Source organism: Humulus lupulus, chromosome 4, assembly GCF_963169125.1.
Source record: "Humulus lupulus chromosome 4, drHumLupu1.1, whole genome shotgun sequence".
Classification (NCBI taxonomy): domain Eukaryota; kingdom Viridiplantae; phylum Streptophyta; class Magnoliopsida; order Rosales; family Cannabaceae; genus Humulus; species Humulus lupulus.
In genome coordinates, this window is record NC_084796.1 from 47939712 (window position 1) to 47958975 (window position 19264).

The 19264-nt window shown below is 32.0% G+C and overlaps 1 pseudogene; it reads left to right on the forward strand.

The window, feature by feature from the left end:
- Window positions 1-19264, forward strand: part of LOC133832153 (geranylgeranyl transferase type-2 subunit beta 1-like) — a 52060-nt pseudogene that overhangs the window by 23773 nt on the left and 9023 nt on the right.

Here is a 19264-nt window from a genome sequence, read left to right on the forward strand (position 1 = left end):
AACACTTAACAATTAAAAAAAATAAAACACAAAAATTTTAATAACTAAATTTTTTTTTTTGGTGCATTACATTTCTCACTCTGTTTTCCATGAGAAGTTGTTGATGATGGTAGAGTTGAAATCTAGAGGTGGGTTTAGGTTTTTAAGGTCGTCTATTACAGATGATGAGAATGATATGGAGGCTTTACTTGGGTTTAGGTTTTTGTAGTCTCTTATTAGAGTAGCACTACTTGTGTTAGTACATTGATCAGCCATAGTATATGTACTTAAAACTCTATAATCTCCAAAACACATGTACGAATGCAAACATAAAACTTTTGGCCAAGAAAGAAAATGCTAAAAAAATGACCAATGTTATTTGTTTTTCTCTTCCAGATGCAACATGAAATCTCACCATTATTTTTCACTAATATTTTGTTATGTGACAACATTTATGAGCTTAGATAGAATATGCACCTTCCAATATATATATATATATATATAATATACATACTTTACAATTTTATTGATATGGTTCACTCACTCACTATCACTCATTAACATTATGCAAATACAAGGTACTTTGACTTTCTTTGATGATTTAAACATGATTGACACTTAATTTGAGTTGAGAGAGAGCCCATGTGGTCAAACTTAAAGATCTCCAATCCTAATATGTGGAACCCCTGAGTCAGTTATTTCAGTTATTTAATCTAAACACAAATATTTTACAGCATAAGTATATATTATACTAAACTATAAACAATTCAGCAGAAAGAAACTTATATGTGGGTTCAGGTTAATATACTACTGTTTCTACTTACAGATGTATAATAATATAAAAAATTGGGTTGTTATTCAAACCATTTAATGATGCATCTATGAATTAAATGTGTCCAGGTAGAAGGAAAAATGTTTAATCTTCCTATGATTACGAGACACCAAAATATTAGAATTCAACTACACAATCTCAGTTTTCAAAAAAGAGGAAAATATTGTGACACAAAAATCTAACAACATCAGTGAACAAGGGAATATCTGCATAGTTGACTGCCAGGAGACTTTTGGAACTAATATAACTAGAATAGGGTGGATTATAGATTTGACTTTTTTTTTTTTTTTTTTTCTGAAAATCAAATCCTTCTTCAGCTCAAGCCAAATAAATATATGGGGGAGGCTAAGGAGTTATAAGCACTTTGTTTGTTTATAAAGAGAGTAATTAATAATGTCACAGGCATTATGTCTAGTGGCAACAGTAGCACCAGTCTACCAGAAGGCTAGATCATATATGAGCCTTGTGAAATAAATGAAAGTGTAGTTTCTAAAAAATTAAGGGCAGAAAATTTCAGTTACAATTTTAGTTAATAACTTCAAAATAAATGATTCAGTATGACATGAAACATGCGTTGTTGAGTATGGCTCCTAAATTCTAAAAACATTAATACAATGGATTCTGGTTCATCACAACATAATATGCAACAGTTTAACACTCGAAAAGGATGTGTACAAGGATTTACCTTGGCATTTATAGAACCCCAATTGGAATTTATTTAATTGGATATCAGTTGTAGTCAGGATTTAACAAAGGCAATAAATTTACAGACCAACAAAAGAAGTAAATATAGTTGTCACTTGTAATCTTAAAACAAGAAAACAACGAAACTAAAGTTAAATATTGTGACAAATTATATATAATATAATGATAAAATTAAAGTTAAATGAACAACAAATTGACCAATAAAAAAGCAAAGTAAGAATTGTAGTTCTCAATCTTGTTATTTTTTTTTTTGAAATCTCTTGAATCATTATATATAATATATACTATATTTATTAATTTGTGAATGTAGTTCTCTGTTTCTTATAATTGTTTTAGATTAGTACACAATATTATATGTGGAAATTACATTTTATATGGACTTTTTATTGATGTTTTAAAAAATATAGCGTTTTATACTTTTTTATCAGTTTTCTTGTTTTTTTTCCATATTTTTGTCAAAATTTATGATTATGCCATATTTTTATTTCTAGTGACCTTTTGATCAAGTACAAGGGTAGTTTTGTAATTTTATTTTATTTAATTTTTTTAAATTTTGTATAATAAGTTAACCTACCTTTTCATTTATATAAAGGTAGTTTTTATATTTTTATATTATATTATTTTATTTTATCTTTTTTATATTACTTTTTGATCTTTTTTTATCTTTACCATTCAGTTTTTTTTTTCGTTTTCCGATTGTTCTTCTTCTCCTTCTTCAAACTCGTTGTTGTCTTTGCATGGTCTGCGTCTTCGGTGATCGAAGTGGTCGAATAGAAGCTGGGGTGATCGGAGTGGTCGAATAGAAGCTCGGTGAACGGAGGGGACGACTAGAAGCTCGACGAACATATGTGAAGGAGTGGAAGATTTTCGGAAGGTGTCGGCTAACAGACGTGAAGGGTATGGGTTTTTTGTTCTATTTTGGGCGTTTGTTTTCTCTTTTTGTCTTATGTTTTTTTTTTATTTTGTTTTGTATTTTGGCAATATTAATTGATAATTTGTTGTGTTTAACAGGGGTTTTATTTTGTGAACGGCTTATTGTTGAGGTATGCATTTTTTTGTCTGTTTTGGGCATTCTTTTACTGTTGTCGGCATGTTTTTGTTTTCTTAGATTTTGTATTTTTGCGATATTAACTGTAAATGTGTTATGTGTTATGTATTTTTGTCATTTTAGTTGTTAACTGTTAATGTGTAAGGTATTTACTATTTTAAGGTTGGTAAGGGTGTAAAATAGTTAAGAAATATTAATTAGTCCCGTATTAATGTCTTAAACTTTTTTTAATGTGTTGTGTTTTTAATTAGAGATATTAATTTGCATTTAATGTATTTATTGTTTTAAAGTTGGTAAGGGTGTAAAATATTTTAACAGATATTCATTAGTCCCGTACTAATGCCATGAGCATATTGTTCCAAATTCATTATTTGCATTTTTAATTGTCATCTAGATATTTTTGTGGTTTGCAACTCTTGATCTATCTTTGTCATAGAGTTTGTCATGATTATCTTCATTTTTAGTATTTAGTTGTTATATATATATATATATATATTTTATATTTGTTAGTTTTGCTTGTTTTTCTGTGTACTAGAAATGGTTAAAAAGGGAGATAATGTTGGTCCTTCGAAAAGTCCTTATGATGTTGTGCCTTCTATAAGTTTGCGTCGTTCTCCTCGAAGTCCAACAGTTCCTATTAACAATGCAGCCCCTAACATTAAGGTATTTTTGTTTCTTTATTTTGATTGTTTTTAATTTTGATTTGTTTTATTTTTCTGTGTTTTGGTTTGGTTATTAGTTTGTTTTTTTGTTAATTAGAAATGTTCTCAAATATTTTTTTATTTTGTATTCGTTATTTTCATTTTATGTTTATGTTTACCAGGGAGTTAATGTTGGTTCTTCATCAACAAGTGTTGATGGTGGTTTGCGTTCTTCCCCTAGAGGTAAAGATTCATCAAGGTTCAAGAGCACAGCTGCGGGGACAAAAAAATATCATGGGAGTAAAGTTAAGGTACCTAGTTACTTTGATATTGTTTTCCATGTTTATATGTATGTTTTTATTATATTTTTTTTATGAGTTCATAGTTTCTATGTGTTTGGTATTGCTTTCTTATGTGGTTCCTGGTTACTTTATATGGTTTAAGCGTATGATTATGTTTATTATGTTTAGTGTTTTGTAATGTGTTCTCATGTGGTCCCTAGTTACTTTTGAATTGATTTGGTTTTATTATTTTTTGTGTATTTTAATGTTAAGTAACCCAGTTCTCTTTGTTGTCCACTTTTTTTTTTATGTATTTATAGGTAGTTAGTTGTTGATGTTTAATGTTTTATATTAGGAACCTAGTTACTTTGTTTTTTTTTTTTTGCTTTTATATTATTCACAGTTACTTTATTATGTTTGGTTTATTGTACTCTATTCTCATGTGGTCCTTTGGTTACCTTGAATTGCTTTGCTTTTATTGTTTGTCTTATTTCAATATCAAGTAACTAGTTACCAGTGTGTAACAGGTTGCCATGTTTTTTTGTAGGATGCGCATTTCAGAATTAAACCTGAGAGGTGTTTTGGTAGTAAAGTCCAACAGTGGAATAAGAATTCTGTTATTAGTGAGATTAAGACAGTTTTAAATTCGAAACAAAAAGCGATGTTTCGAAGAACCCCATTCGGTCAATTTTTGGATATGCCTGATATTACATTTCAGGCGCAGATATTTCATAGTGTTTTGCTTAGGGAGGTTAATAAAAAAAATGAAGATTCCGAGTTTTGCTTTAAATTGGGTGGCAAATTAGTTAGGTTCTCAATCAATGAGTTTGCCCTCATTACAGGTTTGAAATGTGTGGGCCGTGTAGACTTTAGCATGCTCAAAGAGGCTGATTTAGGGCTTAGGAAATCTCTTTTTCCGTTGTACGAAGGTAAACTCAGGAAGGAAGAAAAACTTAGGAAAGAAGAGGTTGCATGTGCGTTTAATGATAAATATTTGAAGAAGAAGAAGAAAGGTGATGAGGTTGTCGTTAAGTTGACTATTGTTCATTTGTTAGCCAATTTTTTGTTTGGGACACAAACTGAGACTCGTGTTGACAACTCCTTCTTTGCCATGGTTGATACTGATTTCACTGAGATGAAGAAGTTTGCTTTTGGGAAAGTGTTGTGGCAAAGAACTAGGTGTGTCATGCAAGCAGTATTGAAAGATAGGAACGCCATGTATGATTATGTTCCTAGGAAAGCAGATGGGTCACTGGATAACCTTAGTTATAAGTGCTATGGTTTCCCTATTTCTTTCCTTATATGGATATATGAGACCACTCCTTCTTGTTCTCAAGCGTTGTGTAGAAGGGTTAATTTTTTGTTTCCAAGGATTCTGAATTGGACCAGCAGGGGAAGTGTGTCATACTAGTATTTGGTTGATAAAGTTCTTTTGGAGGAAGAGGTAATGATTTTGTTTTATTTTTTATTTTTTGTTTTTTTGTCTTTCAATTCTGTTTGTTTTATATTTTGGTAACTAGTTACTTATTACAACTATTTTTGTAGTTTCTTTAAAAATAAATTTTGTTTCTTGCAGTATGATGTTAATGTCATAATCCCTACCAATGAAGAAATGAAACTGCCTATATTGAGAGGGTTGTCTTTTGAGAACTAAGTTTTTGCCAACAGATCCACCTGATGATGACAGTCCATTAGATATGCATGAGGATCTTATTGCCATTGAATCAAAATTGGTTGAAGTGCAAGATTCGCAGAAGTGTATATTGCTTACAATTTCTGAATTGAAGAAATCTTTCGCAGCTAATTTTGCTTCTGTTATATCTTTGTTGGGTGGTATTAAGGCAGCTATGGCTGCTGGTAATGATAATGTTCGTGGAGAGTTTGAAGATCCTATGCATGATAAGGCTTCTTCTGAGGTAACTGGTTTCTATTGTTTGTGTGTTTCCTTTTATTATGTCTAATTTGGTTCTAATTTTTGTAAAAATTGATGGTTTTTGTATTTTTAGGATTTTTTTGATGACCATTCTTCTGGGGGTTACCAAATGTTGATATTGGTGAGGAGTTGGGGGTTGATTTGGAGCATTCTGTTCAGATTGCTTCACAATTTGTTAGTACTGATGAAGTAAGTTTTTCTTTCCTTTTATTTGTTTAAGCAATTGGTTTTTTCCCCTTGTTTTATTGTTTGTGATGAAGTATTGGTTATACATATTTATTTCTTTTTTAGGAGCCAATTGAAGTTGACTCAACTGTATCCTCAAGTCCTCGAACTCCCACATTTCATGTCTCTAATGTACTATGGAGAGTTATTAATGAATCGGTTGACAGGCCAGTTATAGAGAGTAGTTGTTTGGAGGATAAAATTAAGTGGTCGATTGTGTTGTATGATGATGCACAAGCTATTGATAATGGACTGATTTTGGGAAAGAAAAGGCAAGCGAAGCCGAGCACTGTAGTAAAGTCTCCTTTTTTAACAAATTTTGGATATTCTAAAGTCGGAGTGAAACAAAAAAGGAGGAAAATATTGGATAATATTTGTCCATTTTCCAATGATCTTGGTGATAATCACACTAAAGAACAACTGTCTGAGTTTGACTCTTGGATTAAACGTGATTTGAAGAAAAGGAACAAGTATGTATAACCAGCAATTGTTTTAATTTTTTTTAGGTAATATGTTTGTTTAATTTGTTAACTTTTTTATTTTGTGTTTTGATGTATTGTTTAGGTTCAAGAAATATGATGATAATTCTGTGGACCCACAAATTAACTTCACTTTTGTCCTTATTTATGAGATGACTTGGTTTCATAGCCTTTATTTCTCTGGGCAATTCATTGAATCATCAGTGAGATTCTTCCTTTTATTTTATCTATTTTTTCATGTTGGACTTATTTTTTTGTTTTAAAAGGTCATAAGTCTATTGATCTATTGCTGCTATATATTATGATGTTATTGGGTAACCAGTTCCCTTATTGTTTGCTTTGTTGTAGTTCATTGGGTAACTGGTAACCCAAGCTGTGTAACTGTTTTGTGTTGATGATGGTAACCAGTTACCCTTGAGTAATTTTTTGTCTGTTATAGTTGATTGGTTTCTATAAATATTATCTTTATAAGCATGTATTTTTTTATTATGCAGCATATTGATGTGATGATGTATTACTTGAGGAGAAATGTTAAATTGTCTAAAGATTTGAAGAGGAGAGTATCTACGACTGACACTTGTTTTGGGCAAAACATAGTGTCTATGTATGAAGATTTTAAGAAAAAAGGTAGCGGTGCATTTAAAGTAGACAAGAGCTGCGTTGCTTTGAAGATAATGAAGGGGGAATCCATGTTTTGTGCAACTCATTGGAATTTGTTTGATGATGTTATCATGCCTGTTAATATGTGTAGAGTCCAAGAACTTTACTTAGCTAGTTAGATAGTAGTATTATAGTATTTATAGTATTATCTTTATGACTGTGGATTTTTGGTTCAGACCGGGAATTATTTGGACACTCATAGTAGTACTTGTAGATTTTCTAAGTTTAACCTATAGTTTAAGAATATTAATGTTAACCTAAGGTTTGATTAATATGGCTGATATTAAGGATAATATTTATTATACTATAAGGTTTAGATAAGAACCAATAGGATTTTAAGCACATGTTATGTATGGGTGATTAAGGATTAAGTATTTTAAGGATTAAATTTAATAAGGGTAAAGTTTGAATGCTCCAAGGTCAGTCAGCAGCTTTGAATACGTTTGAGGGCTTAGTCAAGGCTGTTTACTCAATTTGAATTAAGCTAAAAATGGGTAATTTCGTGTTTAAATAATCAGCGAATGCCGATATATCCCAGCTATAGGGGGCGATATATTGCAACACGTAGATACAGAAAACACGAAACGATGCACGTTTGCCTCGGGCATAATGGTCCAGGCGATATATCGCCTATAGGGGGCGATATATCGCCTCCTTCAGCTTATTTTGAAAAGTTTTGAAATCGTTTTCCATTCAGCCCTTCAACCTCTTGATAAGTCCAGCACCTTTTTGAACGAGTCTTCAACCTCTGCTGAACGATTATTCAAATTATTTTCACCTAAAAAGCCATTATTTTTATTCAAGTTAAATTAAGATCCTTTCATTCCTAAACTCTATAAATAGGACCTAGTACCCATCCATTATTCATCTTTTGCTCTAAGTTCAGAGGCTGCAAGTTGCTAGGTGAGTGTGAGAGTGTAAACACTTGGGTGGGGAAATCATAAGCTTGATCATCATAAGCTTATCAAACACTTGGGAAAGTAAGGATTTATAGTATTTCGGTTCGAGGTTTAGATTGGTCTTACAAGTCTTCAAGGTAACCCAAACTCTAGTTCGTTTATGTACTTTTTCTTTAAAAGTTCTCATAGTCTTCTACTTATTCTAACCTTATTCTTATTTTGGTTAGGAAATCTAAGATCTCGCACATAAGTTTTTGGTAAGTATTTTTCTCAATGGTTTAGTCCTTCCATTCCTTTCATTTCTCTTCTTCTCTATACTCACTCTTTTTCAAATGATTCTTAGGAGTGTTCCAAAGTCCCACCTCTGTCCTCTTATCCCGGTATTTTGGTAAGGAAAATAGGATAGAATTCATATGTTATATGTTTTATATGTGTTATCTTATGTTTTTATGATATGAAATGTGTTATGATATGTATGTATGTAGGCTTGGGCATATGACCCATATGACTAACAAGACCCCAAATAGATTATGGGCATATAACCTACTTAGCTAGTAGGACCCCACTAATCTAATGGGCATATGACTTGTTTGGTCTATGGGACCCCAAGTAATAATGGCCATTATAGTATGTGTATGATATAAGTGTAATGTATGCTATGTTATGTTTTTATGTTTCCTATGAAATTTATGTATATGAACTATGTGGTAGATTTTCCTTGCTGGGCATTAGGCTCATTCCTTTTTGTTTATATGTGCAGGAAAATAGCTATAGTGGCGGTAAGGTTCGTGGATGCTTGGGGATTGTGTATCGGTGATGAATGGATTCAAGGAGTCGAGAGTTCGATTTTCAAGGATGTAGTATTGTTTTTATGGTTTTACATGTATTTTTCCGCACTTGCTATGTAACTCCTTTTTATTTTAAATTATGTTTTGTTTTTAAAACAATGGGATCCCATATCCTACTTGATATTTTATGTAAGTAACTCTTATTTTTACAAGTTGCCTAATAAAGTTATGGTATTTTCACAATGTAAGTTTTATTAAGGATTAGTATGTATAGTTTCGTTAATGGTCCAAAAGTCTAGAGTAGTTGGGTCATTACAATATGAAGGCTCTTATGCAATGGATTGTATTGCACTTTAATATACAACAGAGATCACTTACAGTGTATGATTCAATGTCTGGTGCAAAGCATGAAAATCAGACTTTGCCTGTCGTTGAGGCATTTGCTGTTTTGATTCCTCTTATATTGGAGAAGATTGGTTTCTATGATCGTCAAGATATTAATATTGATGTTAGTCCATATGATGTGGCAGAGAATGATGCTTTGAAGTTGACCATTACTAGAGGCATTCCTCAACAAATTGATTGGTTAGTTTGTTTATTTGATTTTAGTTTTTTTTTTCTTTGTGTCATTTTTGTTTATATGTTCTTAGTTGTTTTTTTACCTGTTTCCATTATGCAACGATTGTGGGGTATTTTCTACTTATTTTGCCGAGCAAATAATACTTGGGAAGGAGAATGAGATGCCTAAACATATTGATGTTCGTCTCCTTCGCGAAGACATTACTGTCAGCTTGTACTATCATGGAAAGAACAAAGAACTTGAGGGATACTTAACTAGCGATGAGTTCAATGAAAGGCTTTTGGAGAGGAGACGGAAGAGAATGAAAATTGCTGCATAGGCTTGTAGTGATATTATGTTTCTTTTGGTTTTTTATTTTTCTATAACAGTAATTAAATGATGGATCAATTTATAGTTTTACAGTTAGTTATTTTAAATTTCTGCTTATGTAAAACATTGGGATTCTTAAGGTCATTATATATATTAGTATAGCATTTTGTTAATTCATTTCTTGTTTTTTTTAAAATTTTTTGTTCATTGTTTCTTTAATTCAATTATTAATATATATTGTATATAACACTTTAAAGCAGGTAGTTAGTATTCCATTTTTATTTTTATTTTTTTTCTTTGTTTTATGGAATTATTTGAGGGTAACTAATTCCCAGTTGGGTTGTTTAACTAATTTTCTTGGTGTTATTCGGGCAAGAATGATTTTGAGGGTAACCAGGTACTTAGGCTGTTTCTTTCGTAATATACCGAGGGTAACTGGTTACTTAAGTGATTTTTAGATTTTTCCACTAAGTTTGTCTTATTATAGTAATCCAACCAGTTTATTAAGTTGATAGTAAAGTAACTTTAATAGTATATATAGAGGAGTTTGTGATAGAAGAAAGTACTGGTTTTAATTTTTTTTTTTTTTTGGCTTTTAGATTGTTATAGTGGGTAATTTATCTTGTATTGTAATATCAGGGTAACCAGTTACCTATATCGTTGTTTTGTTGTTACTTTTGGGTAACTGGTTACGTTCATGTTTGTTTCCTTTTGGTGTATTTATAATGATGGTAGCATTGATAAATAAGAAGTAAACAAACCCAAGAAATTAGTTTGAAAGGAGTTTTTAAGTTTGCACAATCAATCAATGTGTTTAAATTTGAAACAATTTTATTAAAATACTGAATAATACTTTATGAATATGAAAGTCACTCTTTCAATGAATAAAGTTATTAAAGGTTTGTTTTGCTGTAAAATATGAATCTATGTCTTTGGCTTTCTCTGTTTGTTTGGCTTCTCAATTAGAGGATTCGTGCAAGTCTTCCTGTTATGTTCAGGTTGCCCACATTTCCCACAAGTGATTATTATTTTAGGTTCCCCTCTTGATCTTATTATTTTCTTTCTCGGTCTTCTTGCAGCGATTGTTGCCTTTGGAGGCAGCACCATTATGTCCAAGTGTTGTGGGAGATTCCATTCATCTTTATGGGGCAAAGGATGAACATTTTCTTGATACAATGCTTTCAACGTTTCTGTTCTGTAGAACTTTGCACAATAATCATACACACTCAAGTTTCTCTTTGCAATGACAGCTACTGCATGGCCACAAGGCATTTCATCTTCTTGAAACCTATTGCAATTACATGTTCTATTATGTATATTTACTGTGAAATTTATCCCCTTTTGATCACGAACTTGGTATTCTATTGTGTTGAAAGGCAAGACCTAAAAATAGTTTTGTCATGAAATATAATCAGATAATAAACATTTTAACTAGAATTAACATTGAAAGTAACTAGTTATCCTTCTGTGTAATTTTTTTTTCTATTGTTATGGAAAGTAACTGGTTACCATCTATTGACAGAATAAAGAATAGTAAGAATAAGTTTAGTTGCATACCTCATACTTTATGTTTGAAACAATGTCATGTCTGAACTCATTCTCTGTTGCTGTAGAGACTTTTGTGAATGTTCCGTTTGCATTATTTGAGTTGTTCCAAACCCATTTTTGAACCAAACTTCTAAGGCATTCAACCAAGATATCAATGGGGAGATTTCTTGCAGCTTTTAGTGCAGTGTTGAGTGATTATACTATGTTTGATGTCATCATGGTGTATCTTTTTGTTGGCGAGTATGATCTTGCCCATGTTTCATACTTGGCTTTCTCTAAATAGGGTCTAATGCGTCTGTCAAGTCTATCAAGGCCTCTCATGTATTGTTCACATTCTGTTTTTGTGTATGCTTTTGCTGCTACAATGAGTTTCATTTGTAGCTCTTCTCCATGGCTTCCATACTTGCTTTTCAAATTATTGAGCAAGTGAAACATGCAAGCTCCATGGAAAGCATTTGGGTACACCATATGTATTGCATTGTCTATGCTTTTGTGTCTGTCAGAAACTATAGCCAATCCTGTGGAGTATAAATATTTTAAAATAAAAAACAAAAATTAGTTTTTTTTTTTAATGTTGGTGAATGTAACCAGTTACTTTATTCAGATTCTAAAAGAAATAGCATGTATTTGTGTATTTGGGTTTGGTAACCAGTTCCTTTGTATTTCTAAACAAGAATATATAATTGAAGCTATCATACCTTCGGGTTCTCCATAGGTGTCTCTCAGTTTGGAGAAGAACCAAAGCCATGAGTTATCATTTTCAGAGTTTGCTATTCCAAAAGATAACAAGAAAATGTTGTTGTTTGAATCTAACGTTGATGATGAAAATAGGATGCCACCATGTGCATTTTTCAAGAAAGTTCCATCAGCAACAATTATAGGCCTCAAGTATCTCCAACCCTTGATTGAGTTAGAGAAAGCTATGTATAGATCTTTGAATCTATCTTCCTTGTCTGTGAGTAGGTGTGTTATTGTTCCTGGATTTTCTTGCTTCAACATGTAAAGATACATTGGCAACTTTTGATACGAATCATCGGGGTTCCCTCTTACTAGACGCAAAGCTTTCTCTCTTGATCTCCATGCTTTTGTGTATCCCATAGTTACTCCGAAGTCATCATTCATATCATTCATGATGTCATTTGGAGTGTAATTTCTTTTGATTGACTTGTACTTATTCTTTATTAATTCACCAATTACGATGCTTTTTGCTTGCCTATGGTCTTCCATAACAATTTCAACAGAGCAAGTGTGTTTTGGATTGCATTTTCGTACCTTGAATAAATCTTGATTTCTGTACTTAGATGCTCTCACCAACCAGTTGCATGTTTCATCTGCGCAGGTAACTAGGTACTCTCTAGGTTCTGATCTTTTTGTTTTGAGCTGGAAGTTATGCAGCATTGCATAGTAGCTAAGAGCTGATTTGATTGTGTTCTTATCCTTGTAAAGTTCCCCTTGCTCTATTGTGTTCACTCTGTAATCATATATTACTATTTGGATGTCCTCCAACTTCTTTTTTCTTTTTGTATTGTCTTCAATTATGAAATCAGCTACTTCTTCAGCAAAATGAGGTATGTATGACACATTTATGCCCTCATTTGTTGTGCTTGACATTCCTTCTTCAAGTAACATTTGTTCATTGATGGAAGCTTGGTTTGCTTGCATTAATAATGTCCCCACTTCCATTTCTTCTGCTGTAGCTTTTTGATTTGCTAGTAGAAGAAGGTCATTTTCATTGCTTGATTCTTGAACTACAGTGACACACAATGGTAAGTCTGTTATTTTTGCAGCAACTTTTTTCTTTATTTCCATGTAGAACAACACTAAATTGTCTGTTTCAACCTTCATTGGTGGTATTCCTTTTTCTACTTGATAAGAAACTTCAATAGTTGCCATTGTTTCCTTTATCTCGTTTTTTTTTTATCAAATTCACCAAGTTGTCAAGAGAACAATTTGGTGGTATTAATATCCCAGTCATTGTGTACCCTTGGTACTCGTTGTTTTCATTCCACTTACCTCCATATTGAACCAAAGAAGTAGTATTATCCATGCCTGCAAAATTTGGCAATTTTTAAGCAGTTAGTTGGTTCTAAATGGGCTAGGGAACTGGTTACCTTAATCTTTAATCACATATTCTTATGAAACATTTAGTTTTATTTATTGACTGTTTTTCAGGGTAACTGGTTACCCTTTTTTTCTGTTTGTTTTTGCAGTAAAAATTCATACCATCATCAAATAATTTTTTAATTGAAAAGACAATAAATTAGGATCTAAAATTTTCAGATTTCTTGTTTTCTATCTATTTTTAGTCAATCAATTCACACAACCAATTCTACCAATTCTGTCTATTTCCTTTCATTGTCTCAGACAAAGTCTCTAATTCATGGCCTCATCACAATCAAGCCACTATGTAAAGAGGCCAAATATTTTGATTTCCATCTTTGTTTTTCATATTAATATTATCTTCCAATATTGTAGGTATATATAAGTAATCTTTGCACTGCATGAATATGCATGAAATAGTTTTCTCAAATTTTACAGATCTTTTTTCATTTAAATTGTGCTTATATTTCTTCCTCACTTTTAGGGGTTGATCATCATAAGTCATTGTTGGCTAAAAATCATATTGATGGGAAGGTAACTGGTTACCTTAATCTGTAATCACATACCGTACTGAAACATTTAGTTGAATATATTTATTGTTTTTTAAGGTAACTGGTTATCCTAATGTTACTGAATGTTTTGGCAGTGAAAATTCACACTAATATCAAATTAATCTTTTTATTGTAAAGACAAATTAGAATGTAAAATTTTCAGAGTTCTTGTCTCTTGTCTATTTTTGGTTAATCTATGTACACAAACTAGTAGGTTTAGATGATTTTTTTTCTTTCAATTTTTTAGTTTTATAAATTATTTGTGTTTTTCATAAAGCACATCATGATCATGATCGTGATCATTATCATTATAATCAAGATAATGGTTCATCTATAATTGTGATTTTGTATGCAAATTATATAATTTTATGTAGAAGATTTAAGATAGTTTTCAAATAAAAGAAAATGTCAATAGAATAGAATTGACAGAATAGTCGATTTTTGGCAAACCTTGTTTCTTGATCATGTACCGGTGATGCATGTGGCCCTAATTTTCAAAGATTGCAGCTCGTATGATTGAAATATTGTTGGAATTTATTTGATTTCTGCAGAAAATGATCAGTCATTTAGTTGTCAAAGTGAACAGATTTTTGTTCAATATTTTTGCAGAAGCTGATGTCGAACCTTTGCTAGCATTGATCGAATGTTGTGGAAATCGCCGGAGATAGGAGTTGTCGCCAGAAAAGAATGCTATTGCCAGAGAAGGGAGTGCCGGAGATGGAAGCAATTGCAGAGAGTTACGTGGTTTTGGAGAAGGCTTTGGTCGTGTTTCATGCTTGAGCAGAGGAGTATTGTATTGTTAATTACATTTGTGCCCTTGATTGTGTTGTTTTTTTTTTGTTTAAATTTCAATTGGCCTATGTAATTAGTTTTCCCATAAAATAAGTTTTTCTTAATTAAATTTTTCCATACATATTATAAGAAGATTAATTCCCATATTTTTGCACAAGGATGGCTAAAACGCCATATTTTTGAAAAATCCCCATATTATATAGCTCAAATTTGTAGAAGATTTTTTGTTTGTTCTGTATGCATTATTTGGTATAGCATTATAAAAAAAAACATAAGTGAGTTATTATTTCAAACTTCATGCAGATATGGCTCATCTTCCATTGGTTGCAAAGAAAAAAAGAATTGTAGCAATTTTGCTTCAGTATATGGAGATATTAAATGATATGACACTTTTGTTCATACTCAAAATAATTTTCATTATTTGTAAGAGGCGTATAAGTACAAATAGGTTTCTTGAAAGTTCCTTTCATAGAAACCAAATACGTCAACTAAATAGTTTTAGAATGATACATGCTAGTGACTTAGCATGTGTAGAAAATACTTGCATGGATAGGAGAACATTTGTCATTTTGTGTCACCACCTTAGAACTATTGAGGGTTTGAAATGAACTAAAAATATGGACGTTGAAGAAATGGTTGCTATGTTTTTACATATTTTATCTCATGACATTAAGAATAGAATTATGAGACGACAATTTGCACGTTTGGGTGAAACAGTTAGTAGACAATTTAATGCGGTTTTAAATGTTGTGTTGCGCCTTCATGGGTTATTGTTAAAAAAACCTGAACCAATTCTTGGTAGTTCAATTGATGAGAGGTGGAAGTGGTTTAAAAATTCATTGGGAGCACTAGATGGCACATACATTAAAGTCAATGTGTCTGCCTTAGATAGGCCTAGGTACCAGACTAGAAAGAGCGAAATTGCTACTAATGTATTAGGTGTAGTCTCACAAGATATGCAATTTATTTATGTCTTACCCGGATGGGAAGGATCAGCTGCCGACTCTAGAGTGTTACGAGATGCCATATCTAGGACAAATGGGTTGAAAGTTCCACAAGGTATATATTTCTCTCACATGTAATTGTTGGTTTTTATTAATCAAATCCGAGATTATACACAGTGGAACAATAATCAAATTGTTAATTTAATACCACAAGATTTCTAGATCTACTTCTTCACATGCATATATATATTGAATCAAAGACATGAATAGAAAAATTACCTCAGGTCCTTCCTTGCAGCTATCTTTTTGTATGGCAAAATCCTTGAGATCTCACACCAAGATCTTCCAAAATGTTCTCAGCACACAAAGAACGAGTGTGGGCTCACTATACAAAATAATAGAAATAATCTAATTATCAGATGTTCTCAACACATGAGATCTGATAAAATTTGGACCTAGGTTTTGTGAAGAACAGTGACTTTTGTTTGTATCACTGTTCTCTTTCTCTGAGAGAGATTTCAAGATATTTTTCTATCCCTGAAAATTTACGTTCTGAAAAACTGATATCCTATATTTAATATATCCAATATATTAAAAATAAAATATTAGTTATTTTAAACAATTTGAAAATAACTAATCAGTTATCAGATTTTTGTTTAAATAATAATATTTCAATCATATTACAATATCTCATTATTTATTTAATATTTAAATAGCTAAAATTGTACAACCAAGAAACTGCTCAGAGTCTCTTATGCGTGTAGCACAGTGACTGTGCACTGTACTACACGTGTACCACATGCCAGGGATGGCATGTGATTTTTCCCAATTTTTATTATTATTTAAATACCAAAAAACCCAAAAATAAATTAATTCAAAATTAATTTTATTTTTGTTAAATCAAATAATTAATTAATTCTTAATTAATTAATTACACATAATTATACAATAATTATGTTTGATGCATAGAAAAATATTTTTACTTATCAAATAAGTCCTTTTGTCCATTTTTTGTATTTACCTTTGTCAGTGTTTGTTTGAGCCATTTCGGGGACCATGGACCTATAACATTAAGCTCCAATAAATTGAAACTAAATAATTAAACTCTTTAATTATAATAGTTAATTTATTAATTTTTATATTTCTCCACTATAAATTCAGAATTGCACTCTTTATGTTATAGATATACTTTTACAGAAATCTTATCTTAAGTCGTCCATTGATATAACCATCTTACAATAGTTCAACCCTCTAATTAATTTGTTCATAAATTAGAATGGAAGAATAACCATTTTACCTTTCTAATTTACTTCTTATTCCTTAAGTACCATTAATTCACTAGTGAATAATTAATCTATAATCTAATTATAGATTTGAGCTCAAAATCATTCAGTTCCATAATTAACCCTTAAGGGAACTAATATACGATCCGTTAGGAAATATTAGATTCCGTATTGTTGATACATGTTCCCAGCCATCCATGATATTAAATCTCCAAAACAAAAGTCATTAGCCTCATTCTTTGAAGAGACCTTAACAAATGAATCACAAGATTTAATAAACATGAACAGGAGTTCATGAACCCTCAGGATTTAGGTTGATCTATAAATGATCCTCAGTTATGATATGAATTAGAAGTCTTTATTGTTAAATGGTTTTTGGATAAAGACTTTAATTCATATCTGTCCATGTCATATATAATCATATTATATAAATCACCTTTACCGAGATGTCTTACCACATCAATAATCCGAATCTAGATTATTTGTATCATTATGATACTCAGCAAACTGTACTTACAACTCAAATTAAAGAATTCCATAACTTTAATTTGTTGTTGTTGACTATTTTTATTCATTCATGTGATCTTAATTCTCTCGTACTAATACAAGATCACATCCTCAATAATGAATATGGAATTTTTCTGATATTTAAAAAATTATTCAAACAATAATTTAACAATCTAAATATAACAATAATAATAAACCATTGTATTTATTTATTCACAGGAAAAACAAATGTCTTTTACATGCTTTTAGGACACACTCCTAACAATCTCCCACTTGTACTTAAAGCAAGTGAGGCATTTCTCTCAATCCCATATTTCGTACATGATCCTCGAATTGCTTTGTAGGAAGTGTCTTCGTGATCGGGTCTGCCAAGTTGTGTTCTAATGCAATTTTCAGAATGGACACATCTCCTCTATGTACGATTTATCTGACCAAGTTGTATTTGCACTCTATATGCTTTCCCCTCTTGTGGCTTCTTGGTTCTTTAGAATTAGCCACTGCTCCACTGTTGTCACAGTAAAGAACAAGTGGTTTCTCCACTTCTGGAACAACTTTCAGATCGGAGTAGAAATTTTTGAGCCACTCAGCCTCTTTAGCTGCTTCACAAGTTGCTATATACTCGGCTTCCATGGTGGAGTATGCAATGCTGTCTTGTTTAATACTTAGCCAGACAAATGCTCCTCCTCCAAGAATAAACATTGATCCATAAGTCGATTTCTGATTAACTCTGTCTGATTGAAAATCAGAATCAGTGTAACCAGTGGGGTTCAGGTCTCCACCTGAATATACAAACATATAATTTCTAGTATTTCTAAGATACTTGAGAATATTCTTCACTGCAATCCAATGACTCAATCCAAGAATGGATTGATAACGGCTGACTATCCCTACTGCATAACAAATGTCAGGTCTTGTACATAATATGGCGTACATCAGACTGCCTACTGCTGAGGCATAGGAATACTGTCTCATATCTTCCTCTTCCTGAGGTGTTTTGGGACACTGCTCCTTGGAAAGGAATACTCCAGAACGGGTTGGCATATCACCCTTTTTGGAGGTTTGCTTATTAAAGCATTCTAGCACCTTATCAATATAAGTTGCTTGAGACAGTGCCTAAGTTTTGTTCTATCTATCTCTAAGAATTTTAATGCCCAGAACAGACTTGGCTTCTCCCAAATCTTACATTTGGAGTTGTTCAGCTAACTGGTTCTTTACCCTTGATAATGATGTTACGTCATATCCAATCAGTAATATATCATCAATGTAAAGAATGAGGAATACTACTGTACCATCTTTGATTTGTTTATAGATACAAGGTTTTTCAACATTTTGTTCAACAACCAAATGTTTTACATGTGTCATCAAATCTAAGATTCCAAGATCTAGAAGCTTGTTTGAGTCCATGAATGGACCTAAGAAGCTCGCAAATTTTTTTCTCTTGAACTTTAATTCGAACCCTTCTGGTTGAGACATGTAAATGGTTTTGTCAAGGTAGCCATTCAAAAAAGCTGTTTTGACATCCATTTGCAGATCTCGCAATCCATGCACGCAGCTATGGACAAGAGTATACGAATGGATTTTAGCATGGCTACAGGAGAAAAGGTTTCTTCATAGTCAACCCCTTCTTTCTGTGTGTAACCTTTGGCTACAGGCCTTGCTTTGAAAGTCTCTACTTTCCCATCCACTCCTCTTTTCTTCTTGAATATCCACTTGCAACCAATGGGTTTGATATTCTCAGGTGGATCTTCAAGAACCTAGACAGAATTGGAATACATCGATTCCATTTCTTGGTTCATGGCTTCTTGCCATTTTTCCTTGTCAGAATCATTCATTGCATCTTCAAATGTCAATGGATCGTCTTTGTTTGTGTCAAACACAAGCATTTGAACTTCGTGTTCATAGTGCGTGAGTTACTTACTAATCCTCCCACTACGATGAAGTTCTCTACTATTCTGACTAGAACTAGCAGTTTCCTCTTGCCGTTTTTCATTAGTTATTGCTGGTGACTTTGCAACTTCATTCAAGATCATCTCCTCCAGAACAACCTTTCTGCGAGGTTTGTGGTTATTAACATAGTCATATTCAAGAAAAGTTACATTTGTCAATACAAATGTTTTATTTTCTTTTGGACTATAGAAAAATCCACCTCTAGTCTCTTTGGAATATCCCACAAACATGCA